A 7,803-nucleotide genomic window follows, 5' to 3' on the forward strand; every position below is an offset into this window, starting at 1 on the left:
TATTAGTAGAGACGTACGACAAATGGACATACTGAGTTTTGCATTAGCAGTCTTCTATATCCCCGCCTGCGGGTACGCGTGCTGCTAGTGAAATGGTTATTTAGCTGATATAAGAAAAACAAACGCCAGTGACAGAGTTTGTACACGAATAGAAACGAGAATACGTCGGGTTTAAAGTAAAGTTATAAACTGTTAATGTCACATTGCTCGACATGGTTTCCTTCTCGTGAAGAGAATATTTGAAGCCTTATATACTTTGATCTCCGTCTTAAGTTAATCGAACACGTGGTTGTAATTTCATGGACTTTAAAAGTATGCTCAATATGGTTTTCTTAATTCGTTTCATTTCTTAAATTTTGTAATCAAGTTGAAAGAACTTAAGTTAATATTGAGATAATTAAAGGAATGTCATTGAGCAAGTGACGATAAACATTAATAATAAAAAAAAAAATTAGTATTTATACATGTTTTTCTTTTAGAATTTTATCATTTACAATATTCACTTGCATCTACTAAAACATGTTAAGTTCCCAACTAGCTGGTAGGACTCCAGCTTAATCTTTGTTTAAGATCAACAATTGTTCGAAATTCAATTTATTAATTACAATTGAATTATTAAGTAACGAAACCGATGGTATACTACATAACATATACGGACAGGGTCAAGCCGATGGATCCTGAACCAGTCGTGCAGTCTTTATCACCACATCTACTACTAACTTGGAACGAGATGGGACACAGAAAGATAAACTTTGTCATTATACTTTGCGCGCTACATTTATTTTTATGGACATTATTTATACAGGGTTATTGGTAATTCGACGTATTCCCGTTAGGAAAAATCTAAAAAACGTGATAACTCAAAAATGGTTCACTTTTGCATCATACATATGGGGGTTAAAATTATCGCAAATAATCACCCCTATCACCTCCTAACGGGAATACGTCGAATTACCAATAACCCTGTATTGTTTTGTTGTTCATTTTTGTAATCAAAGTTTTACTATTTCTCTGATCAGGAATGTTTATTTTTGTTTATATTTTGTAGTAATAATAACAATATATTTTTGGTATGTTATTATCATCAGTTCAAATCAAATTATATAAAATATGTATTTTTACTATACATTTGTCAATCTACAATTTTTGAAAAAAGAACAATTTTCACGCAGTCCTTCTTTCGTCAGATCTTTTATGATTTAAGTCAGAATCAAATTATGGCTAATAGTAATTAAAATTAATTTTTTTGTCGATATTTCTTCATTCTCGGTTGTTCTGGTAAATACTTACCAGTAATAAGCATTTGCCTGTCAATTACTTTGTGAATAAAAATGCAATTATTGCCTCATTGGAGCAGTTGTACACAATTAAGAGCAGTTTAATCTCATACTTTGTCAAATTAATCAATATTTAAATTTAAAAAAATAGTGGGGACAAGTTGCACTTATTGTCTATTGAATTTGACTCTTTAGAGTGATTAGAACAACTTTTAAGTGTCGACTCATATAAATAACTCTTTGTTTAAAATATAAGAAGGAAAATATAGCAGTCATAGATTTCTTAACATAATTTTATGTGGGATAAAAACGGAGTAAAAATATATGCGAAGTATAGTTGTTTAAATATATTTTTGTAAATATTAGTAGTGCATACAACTCGCAGATCTTGCCGTGTAAAATAAAAAAAATACGTGTGCGTCTCGGGACACCCGACGGAAGTGGTAACTTAAAATAATCTAAGTTGAACTATTGAATAGGGTTAAAGTGAGAGAGGAGGAGCCTGCTTACCGTTGCCGTATTCCTAAGAGAAAGGGAAGCCAGACAGACACAGTACACGCACCGTAACGCGTTACGTAACGAAGCGGTTTATCCTCTCATAAGAAGTTATCACTTATAAAAAAAGGGGTTAAAAATCATCTACCAGTTTAATAATTATTTTGCGTTAGTAAACCCATTTATTGAAGAAGTTTGTTGGATATAAATTGATGTTACGGCTTTATGGAGCGAAGTAGTAACCATAAACGTCAACAAATGAGGTGAACTTTATAAAACTAATTATGATCCAAATTTAATGCTCTTGTGTTAATCGATTATGCTTACCTACTTAACCTAATATTAATACAAAGTCAACTATATTTTTTTCTAATATTTTGGTCTTACATGCCAACAACATGTTCAGTGGTGGGCTATCTAGAGCAAAAAAGTATTTAAAAATGGTCTTTAGTCAAAATAAAAAATTTCTTCAGCTTTTTATTAGTAGAAATAATTTAATACATCATAAGAAAGTTCATAAAATAAACCAATTTTAATATTGTACTACAGTAAAAATATAGTCACTTAATTTTTCGTATATTTCATGCAAAATTTATTAAGGGTCACTCTCACGCCCTAACCCGTAAGTAACCGTTACGAAAACGAGACGTTTAAATTCTGAGAGCAAAAGTGTCGTCATACATCACCCGGATATAATTTTTTTGGTCCCCTATAAAAAGTGATTTTTACCGTATCGTACTGCAGCTAGCGTCTGTTTCTTATATCCTCACCACGGCGAAGAATTGAAGCTGATTGTTTTTATAGCCACCCGATTTAGGGTGCGTTGCTCCCAAACTTTGAATCTATTTCAAGCACATGTTGGAAGTTTTGTTGGAAAAATATGAGGGATGCTACTGGAAAAATTCAGCAAAGCCGTCAGCGACAATCCTGCTGTTTTATTTACAATCCAGTTTGAATAAATACAGATACATGGGATTTATTTTGGTAATCCTCTTCGTCGCATATTAATTTATAATCTGCGTTCAGTCGGCTCAAATGTTTATACCTATTCGTATATTATATTTGTTACATAAATAGTTATATTACCGCTATCGCTGGAATCATTCTGAAAGCTGGTTTGGTTAATACAAATAAATATTGATGAAACTTGATATTACAAATCGTAGCAGTGATATAAATCCTCATTTCATTTCGAATAATCTCGACCGCAATTCGTCGTGCTGTACCCCTCACCCTAAATCATAGTATTCGTTAACAATAAAAGAACGGAACATTTATTCTTTATTTGTTGTCGGTTTGCATTAAAATAAAGCGACTATCTAGGCTCTAACACCCTTCTCGGTTCTTATCTAAGATCAGGATTGCATAAATTTCTCATCTCTCTCCCGAATGTGACGGGATTCCAGATACACATTTTGTTGTATACAATGACGTGTTATTTCAACTAAAACTAATAAAAATATAAACATTTTGATTTTAAATAAGTCAAAAGTTTGGGAATTTAATTGATGTCATCAGTTTATATCAATATATCATAAGAATTATTAACGTTAAGTCCTTAAATATATACAAATATGAATTAAAAATAGTTACTGTACAAATCCTTACCGCGTGGAGTGGTGGCAAGAATACTAGCAGTATTTCTCCGTTGAATCGCAATTCCGATCCTCTCATCTCATATCATAAAGATAATCATTTTATATCATAAAGATCATAAAGCCATTACCACTGTAAGAAACTCTGTGATCAGTTTTGTTATTTCAGACAGATTTCAGTCCATTTTCGAACGATCGGTCAAAGGGCCATCAGTTGGTAATCAACATCAAACATGGACACCTTCACCGTAAGTAAGATTATTTACAATACATCACGAACTTAGGGAACTAAAATGTCCTAAAACGTCTGTACTCTCTCATTAACCCGTCAAACCGAAACACAATAAAAGCGAGTTTAAGTGTTTGGTGGTAGAATATATGATTAGGAGGTGGTACCTATCCAAACGGGTTTGCTCAAAGCCCTAACACTAAGATTCAACTCGCTATACCCTTACACTCAGAATTCGACGAGAGGCAATCCACGGTATCATCGAGAGCACCATCTATCAGATGGCATACCGTGTATGCCCGTAATTACTTCTTCTATTAGGTATCTTAATATAGATATTAAGAAACCTAGTTCGCAATATGCAAGTCAAAACTTATTCTTAAAACATAATCAAACCCAAAATAAGACTAAATATATAGTATCATATAAATTGGTTTCTCAATACAACCAAAACAAATTGGAGACTTAATATCTCATCTCTAACACCGTTTCAAATCAAATTAGTGCCGTAGTTTTTTACACAAACTTAATCAATTTGTTCAATAGTGTATGTATTAAGAGATGAAAGCGGTCCGCTGTCGCACTCAGGGTGACGCGTGCTTCGCCTCAGGCGAACGGGCGACGCGCTAATGCTCTAGCGAATTTCAATTATAAATTGAATAATTCGCCTATCCTGTTTGTGAAAAGGTTCTAAAATGTGTTATTTCACACTTACGTTTACATACATAAACATGGATAAAATAAAAGTCTGTTTCAATTAATATAGTATACCCCAATTGTCAGTATGGTTAATAATATATTTATAAAATGATAACTATGAATATATAATTATATATAAATCATTTTAAAACACGCAACGTAAATTACATTTATTTAAAATATATATTTGAATATGAATATAGAACAAGAAAATGAAATAGCATTGTTAAATGTTTTACAAAATTTTGATCGTGTGGTCCTTGGTGAGGATCGATTACTAGAGATTTTGTGGTTTTTTTTTTTTGAGAAAATGAAATAAATGAAATACCATTGGTATTTATTTAAAAATCTATCGCTTTGTCTAGTTCCATCAAGTCTATGCCAAATCATAATTACACTCTCATGATCTAATCCTACATGACTAAAGGCAGTTTATTCGTAAGACCAACGAATATACACATGCTACAGATTTGATGCCTTTACAGATAAATCTAATACCTTTACATTTTTATTTGATTTCAGTTTTTAAACGGAAACTCTGAAACAACAACGCATTCGATTGCCAGATGAGTGATTGTGTTATAACATACGCAAGGGTGTAAAATAATATTTCGGCCATGGAACCTTAAATTTATTACCGATTACTTTTTTTTTTAAATTATTGGTAGGCAATCGGTCAAACGGGCCACCTGGTTTTAAGTAGTCAGCACTGCTCATTGACATTGGCGCTGTATAAAATAGAAACCGTTCCTTACGTCACCAATGCGCCACCAACCTTGGTTATTACGATATTATGCCTCTTGCACCTACAGTTACACTGTGTCACTCACTCTTCCATCTAGAACACAACAATACTAAATATTGCTGGTGAGTGGATTGTGTACTCCCAGTCCACTCATCAGACGGGCTCGTATAATGCCCTACCGTCAAGTAAATAACTTTATCATCAGCACAATAATTTTAAGAATCCGATAATATATTACGATAATATGATAATGAAATAACTTCACGTTATACAAAGAATTGACTGTAAAAATTATTACAAAATAAATTATATGTATAACTTGTTGTGTTATTAAATTAATTTTAGTATAAAGTTTTTTTTTCACTTTGTTATTTATCTATTCATTGGAATGCTAAAGTCAAAATAAATTTAAATTTTTATATTTTTTAAATCAACACGAGAACATTTAATCCATAAATATTTACCACAGCAATAAATCTTCGAAGATAAGATCGCAACTCCAGAGACTAGAACTTCTTATAATTCTTATAAATTTATCTTTCTATTTAATATTTTAAAGTCTCCAACAGATATTGAGATAACGGTGCAAAACTAGAATTGCGCAAACACACCTATAGTCTGAAATGTTATTAAAATACAGGTAGACTTGTAATGAAAATTCAACTTTAAACCGAGAAAATAAAATGTTATTTGCAACATTATAGATTTTTTCATAAGACGTTTTTGATATGAGTATCGAGCTGTTGAAGTTTCGGCATCATTAATATAAGAGTTGAAGGAAACACCATAATATTAGGCAGAAGTTATTTAGTAACTTAATATTGGTGTATCACATTCGTCGAGTATGCTCCGGCTGGAGGATTAATTGGTCTATTCCTGTAAGTAATTGCCTACTGCATACAATTACCTCATGGTATAATGCCTAAATGTGCACAGAATTGGTTTAATTTAGATTATCGTTTAACTCCTATTAGATCAATAAGGCTTTGTTTATTTTCAGGGAGTGGTGATTCAATGGATAAAACATGTGGACCTTAACCGTAGATTGCGGATTCAGATCCATCATTAAAAATGGTAAAGGGTATGCTACATGTACAGACCAACCCGCTTTGAAACGTTATGAAACAGGGAAATGAAAGCGCTTACTTGGTGGTAGGGCAAACTTGAGCAAACATGGCTGGGTACCAACAACTCATCAGATATTCTACCGCTAAACAGCAATGGTTAGTATTTCTATGTTCAGTTTGAAGGGTGAGTAAACATATACAACGGACATGACATATTTGTTTCTAAAGTTGGTGGCGCATTGGCTATGTAACGAATGGTTAATATTTTTACAGTGCCCATGTCTATTGGTATAGGTAACCACTTACTACCGGGTGAGTGAATTCTTACAGAACCGCACTTTTGCATGCATAACGTAAATAAAAACCATCTGGATCAGATATTATTTAATTAAATAAATTAACTTTAAACTCAACGGGCGAAATGTATATTTGAATTTTTATAAATTTTTGGTATCGGGGACAACGTTCAGACTAAATATTGAAACCAAACGGTTTATTTTTTACAGTACATACACATCGAACATACCGCCAATTAAAGCTTATCGACGTAACAAGAATCGACAAATTAGAAAGTATCAAAATATTTATTGTATAGCACCAAATATTTTGATATTTTACGATATTTTAGAATTCTATAACCATACAAATATTCAAAACCAATTTAATTTTCAAAATTGGTAACGCTCTCGAAATTATACTCTTATTTTTATACGATAAACAAAAATACGAGAAATTATTAAATAAATTACGGTTTCCAGTTGAGTAAAGTCTCATCAAAGCATGGGCGTCATAATGCCTTCTAAGGGAACTGTTTCTATTGACATAATATATTTACACTATAGAGCCTTTGTACCAGGATATATAAATAATAAAATTAGTACATTATTTACTATTTTTTTAATAATTTATTATATATAATAAAATATCATAAACTCAATTAATTAATTTAATATACATTATTTACGTAATATTATTTCGAAGTTCGTAGAAGAAAGGTCCAAGAGTTAAAGTGTGCCTCTACAAAGGCTTCCCAGAAGTAAAATATATGCAGAATAACTTGTAGTGCTTGAAACAAATAGTGCCAACTTAATTAAATAGGATAATAACAATTTCTACACACACAATAATTTATGTTGCACGGCTTTTTTTCAAAACATATTGAAGGGCTATGGGTGAGTTTAATTAACTTTACAGCCAGTAACGATTTATTACAGGGCTTGTGAACATTTTATTCTTCAGCTAAATATTTTTAATCATCTACATTTATAGTTCACAAGGGACTATTTTGATAAGTTTTAAATTAGCTAATCTTTATTATCTATAAATGAATTCATTTATTGTAACTGCATTTACTGTAGTTTTTTTTTCATTTGTAAGTATCACCAAATGTTATTTAGCCCTGGAATAAAGACAATTCCTTAATCGCAACAAGTCAGGACCGTTTACGTAACGGCCTCATAATTACATTAACTACACGATTTGCTCTTATACTATATTTTTATACAGGGTGTTCTATATCACTCACTTAGCATTTTAATTAAATTGATATTATTGGTTCACATTGATTCCCAAAAAAAATAAAATACTTACTAAATTATACAATAAATATAATATAATAATTTAACGACCTATTTACTGTCAATCGACGTTAAAATTATAGACTATATTATATACATACTACAAATTAAGATAGTCC

The sequence above is a fragment of the Vanessa tameamea genome, chromosome 11 (assembly GCF_037043105.1).
Source record: "Vanessa tameamea isolate UH-Manoa-2023 chromosome 11, ilVanTame1 primary haplotype, whole genome shotgun sequence".
Taxonomy (NCBI): domain Eukaryota; kingdom Metazoa; phylum Arthropoda; class Insecta; order Lepidoptera; family Nymphalidae; genus Vanessa; species Vanessa tameamea.